Below are 18849 nucleotides of genomic sequence, written 5' to 3' on the forward strand. Positions count from 1 at the left end.
AACACTTTGAATGATGATTCGATCAGACTTCGTCTTTTCCAAAGAACACTTATTGGTCCAGCTGCTAAATGGTACATTGAATTACCGAGAGCTTCTTTCAATAACTTCACCACTTTAGCCACTACCTTTTTGACCCACTTCCAGTTACCTATCAGATACGAGACTGGAACAAAGCTCTTGACCAACTTTAAACAGACTACTGCTACCCATATCTCAGATCATATTCATGAGTGGCGGTGTCATCATCGAATGGTTAAGACATACGTTCCCGATCAGCTTTTAGCTGAGTGGTTCATAAAGTCCTTGTTTCCATCAATCACCGAGGATGTGGCAAAAGGAGGAGTTGTCACAGAAGAGCAAGTTATCGCTCGTGCCCAATACTTAGATTTGATTTACACACAATCCGGCACGCTCTATGATAAAATTCCCGATGCACCTAGACCAGCTTTCACTATTCCACCACCTCCACAATCGAGTAGGGACTCTCATGCCGGTGACGGTGTGATCGGTTCTTCAAGCACACAGGGGGCAAGAAGACCATTTGGTCAAACTCTTGTTATTTCCAATCAAGATACCAATGCATCAGAAAACACTCATGCCTTAGAGATTAATGTCGTGTCATCTGACAAAGGCAAAAATCCAAAGCAACTAGGAGGTAAGAAAAAGGGGAAGAATAACAAAAAGAAACAAGAAAATTCCACTCTAGAGAAATCATCTAATTCCCCTACTGCGACAAGGAAACCTCGTTATCCATGTCTGATATGTAATGACAAGCATTATACAAGAGATTTTCCACATCGCTCTGAGGTCTCTAAACTTTTAAAGACTTCAACCACATCAGCAGTGTTGACAGATCCGTTTCCTACCCCGGAGACACATTTGGTTGCAACTGACAATGCTTCCACATCCCAAGTACTCATGTTATCCATCACAAATCCACAAAATGATGTTTTGGTGTCAACAAGAAACAAAGATTATGGAAATTTGTCGTCGTCGAATAACCAGGCCACTGATCAACCTAGTACTTTAACCTCGACTTCACCTGAAGTTGTTCCACCAGTTGTACCTGAATTGACAATAAAACCACCTAAGGGAGTTGTGCACAAATCAACATTCAATCCTCATGCTTGAGCAGCTCAAAACTATAACATAGTGGAGGATCTGGCTCAATCACCTTCCACTATGTCGACACTCGAGGTGTTGCAAAACTGTCCCTCCCAGAAACAAGCTTTATTGTCAGCAATATGTGGAATAGATCCTACGAATTCAAATCTTGTGGTTTTTAACCATGCGGGATATTCACCACAGTTACTGGTGCAATTTTCTTTCCTAATACAAGTAAAAGCTCTCAATAAGAATGTTCACCGAACTATTATTGATGAGGGGGAATCTACTTGCATTATGTCCATGAGCTGCTGGAAAAACACTTGGTTCACCGCCATTGTCACAATCACCAACTACGTTAAAAGCATTTGATGGAAGAACATATACTCCATATGGGATTTTGAGTAACCTGCAAATCGAACTAGGGGGCAAGACAGTTACTATTGACGTTGAGGTAGTTGACGGACTCCTCGATTACAACATTTTACTAGGAAGGCCTTGGGTATATGTTATGGCTTTCGTCGTTTCCACGTACTTTCGTACAATTGCATTCCCTTTCAAGGGTGGAATCACAATCATTGATCAGCTAGCCTTCTTTGCCAATAGTTCACAGGCTACGGGAAGCATTTCGTTGATACACAGAAACCCACTGTCACTTCAAAGTGTTGGAGTAGGTCTCCTTAAAGATCCTTCCCTGATGGGCACTTTTACCCTCCCGTCACCATCTGGTTTAGCGGAAGTGGCAAGAGTGGAGACTTGCAACATGATTTCTTTGACATCATCTGATTTTACGAAGATTTCCAACTACTTTGAAATTGATAGTCATAGTGAGTGGTTGCCGTTCAACCCCATTGAATCATCATAGCAATCAATTTTTCGGGCTTGTGCGGCAAACCCTAATCCACACTCAACAACTTCGAGATGACAATGAAGATTATTCAGATGAACTAAATCACCCATCGATCATTGATTTCTTGTCAAATTTTGTAAATACTGTAGATTCTGAGCATAATTTGTCCAACATAGAAGAAATGATTTCTATAAACATTTCGACCAAGCCTAACATTGTAGAAAACATCCATGTCAGCAAATCTTGTTCTTCCCTAGAACTTGATACCTATTGTGCTCTTTTTTGTGAATTTCAAGATATCTTTGCATGGTCTTATGAGGAGATGCCAGGCATTGACTCAAGTATTGTTGAACATGAGATTAAAATGTACCCTGATGTCAAACCAGTACGACAGCGGCTTCGACCTATTCATCCTAAGAAATCTGCTACCATTAAAGCAGAGGTTGAAAAACTTTTGCGTGCTGGCTTCATTTTCCCTGTACCTCTTACTGATTGGGTATCTAATATTTTTCCAGTGATGAAAAACAAGGGACAATTCGAGTGTGCGTCAATTATAGGGATGTAAACCAAGCATGTCCAAAGGACAATTATCCTACACCTTTTATTGACCAGATTATTGACGAATGTGCCAAATGTGAAATCTTTTCATTCATGGATGGATTTTCTGGCTACAATCAAATCAATATCCGCCCACAGGACCAATCAAAAACCGCTTTTATATGTCCATGGGGCACATTCGCTTATCGAAAGCTACCTTTTGGTTTGAAGAATGCAGGGGCTACATTTTAAAGGGCGATGAATTATGCCTTCCATGACATCAAGCACATTGTTCAACCTTATCTTGACGATTTTCCTGCTCATTCGCAAAAACGGACTGATCACCCGCAACATTTGAGAGCAATATTCTTACGATGTCGACACTACAAGATAAGACTCAATCCACATAAATGTGTGTTTTGTGTTGGCTCTGGTCAATTGCTTGGATTCATAGTTTCAAAAGATGGAATTCGACTTGATCCCATTAAGGTTCAGGCAATCCTTGACTTGCCTCCACCTTCAAACTTGTTACAGATACAGAGACTTCAAGGGAAGGCAAACTTTCTGAGGAGGTTCATTCCCAATTATGCTGAATTAGATAAAGGTTATACATGTCTATTGAAGAAAGGGGTACCCTTCGATTGGGACCAAGTTGCGCAAGCTTATTTTGAAGCTCTCAAAGATTCCTTGATTAGAGCATCATTAATGTATGCCCCAAACTATCAAAAAGATTTTTGCATGTATCTCGTCGTTGCAAATACAACCATTGGTATGGTTCTAGTTCAAGAAGAAAGTGGAACTAAACATCATATTTACTATTTGAGTTGTAATCTCAACAATACAGAAATTAAGTATTCCTATGTCGAAAAGTTAGCCTTGGCAGCCGTTCAAGCTGTGCAGACATTTCGTCATTACATCCTCCTCCGTAAAACTACCATTATATCAGATTGCAACCCTATGACATACATTTTGTCACGTCAATTGCTGGGGGCAAATATTCTAAATGGATAGTTATCTTGCAGGAGTTTGATTTGGAATTCATCAAATCTAAATCAAAGAAATCTCTTGTCTTTGCCAAGTTACTTTGTGATCTTCCCTCATCCTCCAATGATTTAACATTAGAAGCATCAATCTTGGATCCATGGTATCCATGGTATGGAGATATACTGGTCTATGTCCAGACCAGTGACGTACTCGATACCAAGTGGGGGGGGCCGTGGTGTCACTTTGTTATAGGGATAAAGCGGGGTAGGATAGCTGGTGGTGGCATGGTTGGGGAATCGATTGAAGGAAGAAGTGGTAGAGGAGGAGTAGGCTCTCGGTGGGGTGGTCGTGGGGTGTTTAGGGTTGTGGAGGGGGCGTGCGTGGTCTGAGTAGAAATTCAGAGCGTGCGGGTACCTTGAGACATTTAGCTATTGGCTGGTCAATTAGCCCCACGGCCCTTCGTGACATGTTTCAAGTTGTGCTAGATCATATGGAAGTTTATGACAGGACCATAAGGGAAGAGCATGAAGTTGTCACTACCACGCTCAATTAATTGCATTACATTCAATGCCATGTCAGAGAAAGAATTGTAGTTGTTAGGCGGGGTCAAAACTTGCTAGCAGAAAATGTTGAGAAGCTGGAAACGTGGCTGGCTCACTGCAAACAACATGTCAACTGCCCATATCACTCTCCCCCCCTCTATGGATTGGGCTGGACAATCCAACGTCAATTACCTTCGATGATTAAGTATGGTCATTGGTTTCCTACCGGTTCTTTTTGTCTTTTGGTGCTTTTGGCTTGCTAGACTTTGGACTACTGATATGCCTCTCTTTCTATTTCTTTGTTGTAGAAATTCCTTGTAGATTCAAACTGCTTATGTAATATTCTAAAACAAAAGACTTGAATCTACTCTACTCATCAGTGGAAACAATTAATCGATCGAGAAATCACAAAACACGAGACAAAATTCAATCACATATACTCAAAGATTTATCTAAGGGCAAATATTACTACTCAAAACCCCTTCATATCTGTATATTGCATTAAATCATAAAAATAGAGAAGATTTACAATGCTTGCTCAAGCCTGACCAACCTTTGCACTAGTACAATCTATCTCATTGCCTCACAAGCTGACTCTGGCCAATACTTAGCCAATTTTTCTGCCTACCAAGCTCCTATTTCCTTGCATTGTTTCTCAAGGAATTATTCCCCTATTAATTAGGGAAATCCCCATCCTGAATTGCGCAATCCATATAGGCCCTTCTCTACCTGCATGCACCACCTGTACAACTCATAAAATTAGACAATTGATAGTACACTTCCCTTGAACCCCATTCTCAACTGAGTAACTCGAATTTCATGCATGCATGAGTTAATTATGGTTGATTTATTAGTTAACTAGTTTAACACATGAAGTTGCACCCAACTTCTAGACCTCCTATTAGTTCCTCCAATAGTTGGAACTAGTTTAACTCACATTAACTCAGTTTAACTGAATTATACTATTACAACTCAAATTAAACTCAACCTAGGCTCCTAAATTTTAGGAACCACTCTACACGACTCAATTTAGGCCCTCAACTCGAATTAACTGAGCCAACTAAGTGGAATTAACTTAGTTAACTCATTCTAATTGTCTTGTGATGTGGAATTACATTTTTCTCCTAATTTAATTCAAGGGAAAATTAAATCAAGATTTTCTTATTGCCATTTTCAACACTCCCTCTCAACAAAAAAGGGATTATATGCTACCCTGATCTTGCTTTTATGGAACTCAAATTTTCATCTTGACAATGCCTTTGTCAAAATATCTACATCTTGCTCCTCTGTAGGAATGTTCTCCAACAACATGATTCTCATTTGCACACAATCTCGTAGATGGTGATACCTAATGTTGATATGATTGGATTGATCATGAAAAATTGTATTCTCATAGAGTTTGATACAACTCTAGTTCTCACAGTTAATCACAGTGAAATACATCATTTGACCAAATAACCCAACAATAATCTTCCTCATCTAGATAGCTTCACAAGCTTCTTGACTAGTAGCTATGTACTCTGTTTTTGCTGAACTAAGTGCAACTGCTTCCTGTTATACCAATAAGTTATTGTTGACCTAATACTAAAAATGCCTCCTGATGTTCTCTTCATGTCTGATGGATTACCCTCCCAATCTACATCTGTGAAGCCTTTCAACTTCATTCCCTCTGTCTGCATGTACCGAAGACCAAACTGAGTGGTGCCTCTGAGGCATCTCAACACATGTTTAGCTACCTTCCAATACATTTTGGTTGGCTTAACCATTGCTTGACTAAGTTGGTTAACTACATAACACATGTATGGTCATGTGTTTACCAAATACATAAGTGAACCCACAAGTTGCCTATAGATGGTAGCCTCCACTACTTCACCTCAAGTAGCATCTTCCTTCCTCTAATTCCCTACTAGAGGAGCCTCCATGGGTTTGTTGCTCTCCATGTGGAACTTCTTCAGTATCCCATTGGCATACTTGCTCTCAGAGACAAACAGTTCCCCGTCTCCTTGCCATACTTACATACCGAGGAAATAATGCATGAGCCCCTGGTCCTTCATCTCGAATTCTCTTGCAATATTTGACCAACTTCTCATCACCTGATAGAATTAAATCATCGACATATAATAATATAATCAATAATTTACCTTCAACAACAATACAGTAAAGGTTTCATCTGCTTCAGTTTTGGTGAAGCCCAACCTGGTGAAATAGATGTTGATCCTAGTGTACCAAGCACGAGGTGCTTGTTTCAATCCATACAACGCTCTCTTGAGTCTGCACACATGCAACTCTCTATCGAAGATCTCAAATCCGTCTAATTACTCAAGGTACCCCTCCTCCTCAATCACTTCGTTGAGGAATGTTGTCTTCACATGCATCTGAGGTATCTTCCATCCCATTTGTGCTCCAAGAGCTAGAATTGATCTGATAAAAGAGTACCTTGCTACTAGTGCAAAGGTCTCCTTGTAATCAATTCCCTCCATCTAAGTGAACCCCTTGGCCACAAATATGACTTTGTGTTTTTTTGGGAACGGGTTCCCCCAAGGACAGTTTAGGGGCTAAAAGCCCATGTTTAGAGACAAATTTTGTAATAAAGTTGTAATGTATCCGCATTTTGTGGTCGCGGAACGCGAAGGTGTCATGTTTCATAAAGGGTTGTCCGCCCTTATTTTGTAAAGTGTCAAGCCGGCTATAAAGATCCACCCATGGTCCGTTGACCATGGGATTGTATAAAAACGAACTAAATAAGTAAGCTTTAGGTAGTCTTTAGAAGATAGCGAAGAGTCTTGGTAGAGAAGTCTAAGTGTTTTGGGTTTTAGCTTAGGTAGAGGCTCTGCAGCTAAGTGCGCAGAGGCCTAGGGTAGACGTCTATAGTTGAGTATGTGGACCCTTGCAGCTGTGTGCGCAGGGCGGATAGAGTCTGTACCAAACTGAAGATATCAATAAAGAGAAGTATTCTACAATTTCTGTATTTATTTCCTATTAATGCATTTGGTTATTTTGCGTTTTGGGTTTAATTTACAATGTTTATGTGATGCGTGAATGTATGTGATTATATTGGTTAATTGAACGCAAGCAAGAATATCAGTTTACGCGGCACTAACTATGATTGTTTAGTAAGATAAGTAAACACTTAAGATAAATTGGGAACCTATACAATACGATGTCATAACAGCGCAAAAGTATCTGGATCGCGAGTTAGGGCTGTGTGAAGGTCAAGCATATACCTCCGCAGAGGTACTGAAGGGCGGAATAAAGGGTAGATTGATAGAGCCCTTAAGCTTAGTGACCTTTGTGAAATTAAGAACAGAGGGTATAAACCGACATCATGACCATCTTAAGGTGCAGAAACTTGGTTCCAACATCCCCCCATATTGCTTCGGGTGAAACTTCGGTCCTTGCTCCACGAGGTGATGCCAAAAGGGCCAGTAGTGTAGGGATTTGTTTGGCTAACTAACGCTGAACCTGGGTTAGGCCCCACAAAGCAAATAAATGGTTCTATTTCCAGGACCGTAATCTGCATGAGATATGTGTGATGTTGTATCACTATAATCCAACTAAGAAAGAGGTCTAAGACTGGTTGGATAGGAAGATCCACGAGTTCGCAGCGTGGGAGAACAAAAATCTGCTGCTGACAAAGGAACAGTGGCTGGACAGGTACCTATATACAGAAATCCACGATATATTTTTTTGTTCCTTTCCAATTGAGTTATACGAGTGGATCATGAAGCTAGCAGATAGCCAAGGAAGGTGGAGACTTGATGGTCCTATTGTCTGGACCCCGGAGCTAGTACAAATACTGGAAGTCTTTGAGGATAAGATTGCTTGTGTCATCGATCATTGGCTTGATCGCATCATAGGAGGATTTGTGACTGAATTCACATTTGATACCTCAGTTACCTACAGCGAGGCGAAGCAGCGCTTTTTCAAAGGTTCGCGAGGTTAGTACTTGAAATCTTTAAATACTTGGATTAAGATGTTATTGTGCGAAAAATGGGTTATGGAGCTACCTTGATATTCAAAGCTACGCGAAGTGGAAAGACTTATAGAGATGAAGGAAGAAAGGGTCCTAAATATAAGCCACTGATTTCACCTCCATTGGCTGACGAAGAGGGAGTAGTGCAGGCTTCTCCGCGAAGTGAAATTCAGTTAATAAGACAGGGATTCCCGCGACTGCCACCTCCAACTTCACCACCATCACCTGCGACTTCACCCATACCACCTCCACCTCCACCAGAGTTCAACATGGAAAATTCAGTGAAGCTGCCTTTGTTTAAAGGCTTGGGAAATGAGGACCCATACTAGTTTTGGTTCATGGTGAAAGCTATATGGGAAGCTCAGGGTGTCACAGATGACCATATGAAGAAGGTGACATTGGTTAGTGCTTTGCAGTATTGCGCACTAACCTGGTACATCAAGTACTCTAATGATAACCCAAACGCTGGGTTAGCAGACATTCAGACCGCATTGAATAAAGTATTCAGTAGGCCTAAATCCGAGGCACAATTGATTGTGGGGTTCAAGGAAATTGTGATGAAACCAGGCAAGACACCTTGGGAATTGGATCAGAGGTTGAAGTGCAAAATCTACAAAACCAACATGAACTTAATAGGTGGACAACGCCGCGAGTGGTTCATTGCTTCGCTCCTGCTTCACCTAAGGGTTGCAGTGTCACAACAGAAGATTACGACTCATGCAAAGGCCTTGGAGATTGCAACGAGACTGCATGAAAAACTGATGCAAGATCTGAATTTGGGGGTTCAAAAAATCCATGCGCAGTTGTAAAATATTTGCCTTGAAATGCAAAGTTTGAAGCAGGACAGAACAGTTCGACCGGAGATGCGCGAAGAGGTATGGTGCATGAAATGTAAAGGTCAAGGGCATGAAAAAGACCACTGCCTGGTCTTTGCAAACTATATTGCAAGAGGAGGACTGATGCCTTTGAGGTTGGAAGCCCAAGCAAGACCGAGCGCGGGGCCTGTGTTGTGGTGCACTATATGTCAGGTAGCAGGAAAACATATGACGGATAACTATCATTTGCTGCAGAAGTTTGTACAAACACCACAACAACTGTTCTGCAACTTCTGCAGGTCGGTAGGGCATGATGAGCGCAACTGCAGAAGTTATGAATTGATGATGGACAGAACACCCACCTATAGAGTCCAAGTAGAAACATGGCATCCTAACCAAAGCGCTGGGATGGCGCGAACAGGCTTTCAGGGGTGCGGACGAGGCCGAGGTGGAGGAGGACCTGGCAGAGGTCGAGGACAGCTAATCTGCTACAACTGTGGAGGACCAGGACACTATGCCCGTGAATGCACTAACCTGACGTGACCATCGTGCAAATATTGTACTCAGTTTGATCATGAGATAGAAGATTGTCCTACGCTGATAGCGAGGATATGCGACAAAGGGGTGCTACCACCTTAGCCGACTCAGAACCTGCAGATGATGAGGTCTAAGCCTTGCGAAGAGCATCTGAATGTGAATATAGTTCTTCGAAGTGGAACTGCAATAGGCAATGATAAGGGGAAACAACCCAAAGACAGTGCATGGGTTCGCAAAGCTCCGGTGAAGGAGGCTGAATTTGATTTGGAGCGTGCACATAAAACGTTCATGGAATCAAAGAAGAGCTTCGTTGAGGCCTCTACCTCAGGGAGCAAGGATAAGCATGATCAGGAGATGGACCCTTCTATGCTTACAACCTTTCTAGAGACCTGCATGAAGCTGTTGCGCAATAGTAAGGCTGTGAAGGGGTTACAGGAGCTTATAAATAGATGTGCCGGAAATACTCTCAGTGAACCACGTGTTGTACGAAAGATTAGTACGCATAAAGCAAGGACAGGGCAAGAAATGAGATTGATCGCGCAAATAGGAGAATATGAAATGGATCAGGTTATTTTCGATCTGGGGTCAGACACGAACATTTTACCAAAGCAGACTTGGGAGCGGATGGGGAGACCCGCACTGCAGTGGTCTCCGATTCAGTTAAGGATGGAAAATCAGCAGAAGTTCATCCCCATGGGATGGCTACAAGGAGTGACTGTAGATATTAAAGACACGAGCGCATTGGCTGACTTTGAAGTAATAGAAATTATGGATGACAGCAACCCCTACCCTGCACTCCTTAGCATTGATTGGGCTACTGACATGAATGAGGTAATCAACCTAAAGAAGTGAAAGGTGATATTTGAAAAGAAGTCGCTTCATGTAATAGTACCCCTAGATCCTGCTGAAGGATCGCGATATACTGAACCATCCCGTGATTATGAGAGCGATGACGATTTGGACTGCATATATAAGATAACAGCGAGAGACCAAGATTGGGTGGATCCAACAGTGGACAAATTACATGGGATCACGAGAGTTCCTGCACCTCAGACTCTGATGAAGAATTAGAGCACTAGAAGAATCGGCTACATGAAGTAACCACGCTAAGTTGTAACATGATGACCCAGTCACCACACTGTGTATCGTCAGAGGTAAAAGATCTACCCACTTATGATGGCTTGAATGATGTAGATGTATTTTTGGATACATTTGAGAGGGAAGTACCAGAGAAGTAGCACTTCCAGGCTTTGAACTGGGCCCTGTGCGCTACGCCCGGATGATGGTGGGGTACGCATAAGGGTAGCTTTGATGATTGACGCGAGTGTAGGAGGATGATGAGAACATGCTTTAGGAAGCTGAAGGTATGAATGATAGAAAAATATGACGGGAAGGATGATCCACGCACGCACTTGGCCAAATGGGCTAAGGCTTATGGAATGAAGCCCCAACCTGAATGGGTGCACTTGTTTTGTCACACCTTGGATGTCATCCCGATGAACTGGTACTTCGAGACAAAGCTCCATCATGGTATAGGTGAATGGTATATTCTACTCAAAGGATTCATAATGATGTTCAACTTGGAAGACAGGTTTGACTGTATCGACAAAGTGCTACAAGAAGTTAAAGCAATAATCTTATGGATACCGCAAGATCCTTTGGATCTGATTCAACCCGATTGGACTACTCATCTAAGCCACGCGTTGGAATGTTATAACGTGACTGCTGAAGAAGAAGACAAGAATCCACAAAAAATTAATATCCCTGAAACAGAGGGTCACCGCGAGGTCGAGAAACCGCAGATTGAGAATCTTGATATAACCGCACCACTGAAAATGAAACAAGTAAATATTGGTACAGAGGCGAAGCCCAAATTCACGAAGATTGGAGATTACTGGGATGACATGATGGTAGATAAGGTCACTGAATTGCTCCGCGAATACCAGGATTTGTTCCCTACCAAGTTTACGGAGCTAAAAGGGATAATAAGACACCTGGGCGTTATGAAGATCACGTTAAAACTCGACGCGAAGCCAGTCAAGCAAAGAACTTACCATCTCAATCTGAAGTATAAGGAGAAGGTCTGCTTAGAGCTAGACAAGATGCTCGCAGCAGGCATCATTGAGCCCGTAGAAGAATCTGATTGGGTAAGCCCAATGGTGGTACAGAAAAAAGAAGTAGAAGGATGAAATAAGGATATGTGTAGATCTCAGGAAGTTGAATGACGGTTGCATACATAATCCTTTCCCAACTCCATTCACGGATGAGGTATTGGATAACGTAGGTGGCCAGGAAGCATATTCCTTCACTGATGGGTTCTCTGGGTACCGTCAAATCAAAATCACACCTGAGGATAGAAGCAAGATGACCTTCGCGGCTGAGTGGGGATGTTTTCATTATACTGTAATGCCTTTCGGATTGAAGAATGCGCCTACGATTTCTTCGTGCGTAGTAATTGCTGCATTCAAAGAATTCATTCATAAGTTTCTGGAGGTGTACTTTGATGACTAGACTATGTTTGGGCTGGTAAAACGCCATGTGGAAAGTTTGCACATAATGCTAGATATCCGTCGAAGGTACCAAATCGCGCTCAATCTGAAGAAGTTCCTATTTTGTGTTCCCTTTGGGACTCTGTTGGGTCATGTGGTTTGTAGACAGGGACTAATGGTAGATCCCACGAAGATCGCAATGATACTTAACTTAGAGGCACCGAGGAGTGTAAAACAGATGCGTGAAACCTTAGGACATGCGGGGTATTACAGGAAGTTTATCAAGGGCTATGCCCAGATCACCGCGCTTATGGAGAAGTTGTTGAAAAAGGATGTTACGTTCTGTTGGAACGAGGACTGTCAAAAGAGCTTGAATGTATTGAAAGGAAAAATTGTCACTGCGCCAATCTTGGTCTTCCCGGATTGGAAGGAGTTTCATGTACATGTAGACGCGTCATGTATAGCACTGGGAGCAGTACTGACACAGGCTGGTGGAGGAGAATTGGACCATCCTATAGCATTCACAAGCAGGAGGTTATCTAAGGCTAAGAAGAACTATTCCACCACCGAGCGCAAAGGGTTAGCCATGGTATATGCGCTCCAGAAGTTTAGACACTATTTGCTGGGTGGACATTTTAAGATATATACAGATCACTCTGCGTTGAAATACCTGGTCGATAAGTCTGTGTTGGGGGGGAGAATATGTAGGCGGTTGTTATTGTTCCAAGAGTATGATTTTGAGGTTATTGTGAACCCTGGACGACTAAACGTGGGACCAGACCATCTGTCGCGCATCAAAACGGGGGAAGATCCCACTAATTTGGAGGAGGGATTACCTGAAATGTGGCTATTTGTAGTGCGCACCACGGATGGTCATTTTGAAGACATCATACACTTCCTAATGACAGGGACTGCCCCAGAAGGTTACACCGTCCAGCAAAAAAAAGGAGTTAGTGGTGCGCGCAACAGACTTTGCTTTCATTGCCAGACATCTGTACAAAATGGGGTCTGATGAAGTATTATGATGATATGTACGAGAGTTTGAGAGGACAATATCCTCACAGACGCTCATGGGTGCATCGTGGGAGGCCACTATGCAGGAAGAGCAACCGCGCAAAAGATTCTACACGCAGGGTTGCGCTGGCCAACCCTCCATCAAGATTCAAAATCTTACTGCAAGGAGTGTGATGTGTGTCAAAGGACTAGCAAGCCATTAGGAAGGGATGAGCTTCCTCTAAATCCACAGATGACGTTACAACCCTTTGAGAAATGGGTGATAGATTTTGTGTGACCCATTTAGCCCCAAGGGAAGAAGACAGGAGCATGGTACATTATCACCACGACTGAGTATTTGACTCGATGGGCGAAGGCGCAGCCTGTGAAGGATTGCACAAGCATGAATGCTGCGAAGTTCCTCTTTGAGTATGTACTGATGCGATTCGGGTGTCCAAAGATTTTGATGAGCGATCATGGTACGCACTTTCTGAACGAGACGATCAGAGCGCTGACGGAGGAATTTCAGGTATATCACCAGAAAAGCACGCCTCACCCACAAGCTAATGGGACGGTGGAAGCATTCAATAAGGTGTTGGAGAACACGCTGACCAAGGTTTGCAACACTCAGCAAAGTGATTGGGACCTATGCATACCCGTAGTACTATGGGCCTATCAAACAACATGCAAAAAGTTGACTAGATAGACACCTTTTAGGCTTGTATATGGTGTTGAAGCAGTGATGCCCATGGAATACATTGTGCCTAGTCTTCACATAGCAGCACTAATGGGTATGGCGGATCGTGGAGCCCTGGAAGAGAGGCTTGCGCAGCTGGCTGAGCTTAAGGAAGAGAGATTTCTAGCTGGATTTCACTAACAGGTCCAAAAGCAGCACAAAAAATCATGTCATGATTGGTACATTAAATTGTGCACCTTTAACGTAAATGATCTAGTTTTGCTATACGACAGTAAGTTTGATAAATTTCCAGGGAAATTTAGAATGCACTAGCTAGGGCCCTATCTCATTGAGGAAATTACCGACGGCGAAGCCATTCAGTTGGTTAAATTAAATGGAGATCCCTTCCCAGGAAAGGTGAATGGCAGCCAATTGAAGCCATACACCAGTGATCCGGCCAAGTAACTATATGAGGGTAGCATAGTCTTAGTGCTCTAGGCAACTGAAATGAGGCGCAGGACTATAAACTACACTGTCTGGGTTGGGGAACTGCACGACTGGAGGATTGGGTGGAGTAAGAAAATGTCACAGGGTTCGCGACAGCGCGAAGGGAGCTACGCTACCCAAGGAGAAATCACGTAGGTTAGGCAGATAGTGACTGTTAAAGTCATTGTTCATGATTTGACGGTAGAAATGTGGCCAAATGGAGCGGGCAGCCGGCATTTAAGATGAACTTTATGGGTAAGATCCTTGGAAATCTACCACCAATTTGGCATTAATGAACCGAATGTGGGGGAAACGGTCGGATTTGAATTCAAAATTCCCTACAAATTACAAGTGGTTGCCCAACGAAAAAACTTGGCATTTTGAGAGTTGTTGAGCTCTCAGGCGCACATGAACCGTGAATTCTTTGAAGCTCTGATAGCGAGTTCGGCATTTGAGCAATTACCAAAGGAGACACAAGAACTGTTGAATAGCGTCATGTCGACACCCGCAGAAGCTATGGACACCGAAGCAGTGACAACCGAGGGGGTTGTGCCAAAGGTTGTTATGGAGGCAGAGGGCGCTGCCCCAGAGGTTGTAGAAGTATTAGCTTAAGTTCCCAAATCACCACGGATGCTTAGACCGAAGCCAACCCCAACCAAGGAGAGTGCGAAGGATAAAAAGGACAAGCAGGTTGCGATATCGATGTGCGCGTCACCAAGAAGAAACCCACCGAAGGAAAAGCCCACCACACAGGAAAAGGGAAAAGCCATTAACCTGGAGCTGGAGAAGGAAGAAATTGAGGACATCCCAATGGATGATGAGGACTTGGGGGTAGAAGTGGAGGAAGTTGAAGTCTAGGGTGCTGACCCTATCACTAAGTTTCTCGAGTACATCCCTCTGCACAAGGGAAAGACCAAGGTGCCAAAGGACATTGATGAGAGCAAGGTCCCCTTGCAAGCCCCTATGTTGCCAGAGGATATTATCTTTGAAGGATCGCTCTTGGGGCAGGTTCCTCTATTAAAATTAGAAGATTGGGATTTAGCTGACCATGAGAAGTTCCCACACTTAGTGACAGAGCAGCTAATGCGCCACATTATTGATACAACCATCGGAATGACTACATTGAAACTGTGGAAGTGGTTCAGGGGAGTAGACAAGGCAGGTTTGCTCAACCTGTTATGGGTGTCGCACTACAACTGCACCCCCATTACAGTATTGGTCATCAAGTAGCTGCTATGCTTGGTGCACGATGGGTTTATGTGGATGGAGGAGCCAATACTCATCACTGATAGATTGATCCATAGGATCACACGGCTACCCTACATAGGGGAAAATTCGGCCATGATGTTTGGCGGAAAATTTGGTGAGCTGGCCCTCGTGGAGACCATGAAGGAGAAATTCAAGCTCGTAAAGAAGTCGTGAGGCTATGCCATCTCAAGTATTAGTGATCCTGCTGTCAAGGTGGCCACACAGATTTTGGCAGGAAAGGTTATGAGGAAGTGTCGCGCAGATGAAGTGTCAGCACCAGTCGTAGCTCTTACAGCCCAATGCATTGAAGGAGTCCAGTTCAATTGGGCACACTATCTCTATGGTGAGTATCTCTGTGATGAGTTCCTTGCAAACTATTGCGAGGCACATGAGCTCAGCAAGACCTTCCACTATGCGTGGCTCTTGTTATCTATTGTGCTAGTAGCCTAGGATTTGCTTGAAGATATTCAATTCCCCTCGGTCGTACCGGACCTACGAGAAGCAGTGAAGTACGCTTCGTTATGGGCAACCAAGGATGCTCAGCGTATCAAAGATAGCAAGATCTTTTGGATCTTGATGGAGATGAACATCTGCATGACCATCAATCGCAAACCACGGTTGTCACCTATTGTGTTTTCCAACCTGCAAGGGTACAAGGAGTTCAAGGCAGACTTTTACCATGTGTCGATCAGGGCATGGAAGGACCCTGCACATACATGGTATGACTTGCCTTAATTGGAAATGAACAATGCAATTGATGCAGTACTTAATCGCTAGCCAGAAAAGTGGCGCACTACCTCAGACTTGGCGGTGGGGGAGAGCAAGTTTGCCGCGCAATGCAAAAAGGAGGAGGCCAAGATGAAGATGGCACAGCTAGCTGAAATGAGGAAGAAGGAGGCCGTTGACAAGGCTCAAGCAGAGCGCGATGCCGCCCAGCAGACGGAAAAGTAAACGGGTGAAACAGAGCGTGGCTCTAACAAAGGTGCGAGGTCGCCTTCGCCCGAAACAGAGGAAGAAACGAACGAGCAAATAGAGCAGCATAGCGCGGACCCACAGGCGACATCGGCCCGCATCAAGCATCCAAGGGAACAAGAGAAAGGAGGGTTGAGGAAGAAATCCAAGGCCACTAAGATGTCGTTGGACCCAATCACCCTCACAGAGGGCGATTTGCATGACATTGGAGACATGATGTGAGATGTCACCGCGGAGGCCCTACAGTAGTTTAAGTAACAATAATAGCTACTATTGGGGGTCATCCAGACAGGTCTGTAGGAGCTATAGACCTGCGGAGCACAAGTTGGCACAGTGTCCACCAGCCTCGCTATCGGCACTTCAAAAGCTGCCAAGATGATGCGTGTGAAGGTCTCCAGCGCGATAGTGCTGCCAGATGGAGCACTGACCATAGAGAATGAAGCTGACAAGCCCACTGTCAATTCCCTCAAGGGAGTGGGGTTGAACTTGGCAGCGCTCCCTGGCAAGGCACTCCACCTATTGCAAGATGGAGTGATCGCAAAGTTGAGGGCTCGCAAACACCGCGCTTTATAGGTGATCAGTGAGCAGAGGATTAATAATGAACAGATGGCCCTACGGCGAGACTCGACCATTGTCGCCCTCACCGAGGTAACCGATTGAAACAAGTGTATGATTCAAGTCGTGGAGGAGGCATGCTGAATGGTCCCGGAGTTGGCCAATCCTGAAGAAGAACCGGTCGAGGTACATGTCCGCAAGCTTGCTACAGGGGTGTGCGATGCTCGCATAGAGATAGATAGGGTTCAGTTAGAGCTGAACCTACAGATTGTAGATTTACAACTGAAGGCCCAGCCTTCAACTCTGCCAGAAGTAAAGGAGCAACGTGCAACCATTGTCACAGAAGCGATAGCGGCAGTAGATAGTGCAGTAGCAAACTGCACACAACTTTTTGAACAGTCGTTCGAGGTCCTGACAAGCTTGCAGGAGGACCCTAATGTACAACGACTGGAGACAGAAGCGCAAGAACTGCAACAACACTATGACGAAGTTAAAGGTACAGCATGAACCATTGCTCTCACACAGACACTGGCGAAGTTGTAGGAGGCCAAGCAATTGAAAGAACAGGTAGATGTAGCGCAACACAAGGAGGCAATAATAAAGGCGTGCTTGAAGCCCTGGTTGGATGAGGCTTATTTGGTCACGACCTCTATTGAAGGCAAGCTTGCGAATCTGCAATCAACTCAGCAGAAGCTTCAAGCTGACAATTCAGAACGAGCGACCAAGAAGTTGGTTGAAGAAGCAAAGCAAGCGGTCGCACAGTGCACTGCCGAGGTTGCGGTCATATAAGTCAAGCTGGGAGGTCTTCGCACCCACAGAGTGACTTGAGGGCGAGTCACCATGTTTGTGTTGGGGGCCTGTTAGGAACGAGTTCCCCCAAGGACACTTTTGGGGCTAAAATCCCATGTTTTGGGACAAATTTTGTAATAAAGTTGTAAAGTCTCCGCATTTTGTGGTTGCAGAGTGCGAAGGTGTCATGAGTCATAAAGGGTTGTCTGCCCTTATTTTGTAAAGTGTAAAGTCAACTGTAAAGATCCACCCATGGTCTACGGACCATGGGATTGTATAAAAAGGAGCTAAGTAAGCTCTAGGTAGTCTTTAGAAGATAGTGAAGAATGAAGTGAAGAGTCTTGGTAGAGAAGTCTAAGTGTTTCGGGTCTTAGAATAGGTAGAGGATCTGTAGTTGAGTGCGCAGAGGCCTAGGGTGGACATCCGCAGCTGAGTGCACGAACCCCTGCAGCTATGTGCGTAGGGCATATAGAGTCTATACCAAACTGAAGATATCAATAAAGAGAAGTATTCTACAATTTCTGTGTATTTATTCCCTGTTAATGCATCTGGTTATATTATGTTTTGGGTTTAATTTACAATGTTTATGTGATGCGTGAATGTATGTGATTATATTGGTTAATTGAATGCAAGTAAGAATATCAGTTTACGTGACACTAATTATGATTGTTTAGTAAGATAAGTAAACACTTCAGATAACTTGGGAACCTATACAATACGTTGTCATAGCAGCGTGAAAGTATCTGGATCGCGGGTTAGGGTTGCGCAAAGGTCAATCGTACACATTCGCAGAGGTATTAAAGGGAAGAATAAAGGGTAGATTGACAGAGCCTTGAAGCTTAGTGACTTGTGTGAAAGTAGGAACATAGGGTATAAACCGACATCACGACCATCTCAAGGTGCAGAAACTTGGTTCCAGCATCCCCCCATACTACTTCGGGTGAGACTTCGGTCCACATTCCGCAGGCTGATGCCGAAAGCACCAGTAGTGTAGGGATTTGTTTGGCTAACTAACGGTGAACCTAGGTTAGGCCCCACAAATCCAACATGTTTCTCGATGGTTTCGTCTGCTACTTGCTTCACCTTGTAGATCCACCTGGAACCTACCACTGACTTGTTCTTTGGCCTTGGGACAACTTCCCAAACACTGTTTCTGAATATGGAATCATATTCCTCTACCATGGCATTAACCCATACTGGTTTCTGCACTACTTCCTCAAATGAGGATGGTTCTATCTCAACTATCTCACTCATAAGAGCCATGTACCTAGTGTACCGATCTGGTGACCTCCTCTGCCT

This window comes from Pinus tabuliformis, chromosome Q (assembly GCF_031772625.1).
Source record: "Pinus tabuliformis cultivar Carrire ecotype Pingquan chromosome Q, CPIR1, whole genome shotgun sequence".
Classification (NCBI taxonomy): domain Eukaryota; kingdom Viridiplantae; phylum Streptophyta; class Pinopsida; order Pinales; family Pinaceae; genus Pinus; species Pinus tabuliformis.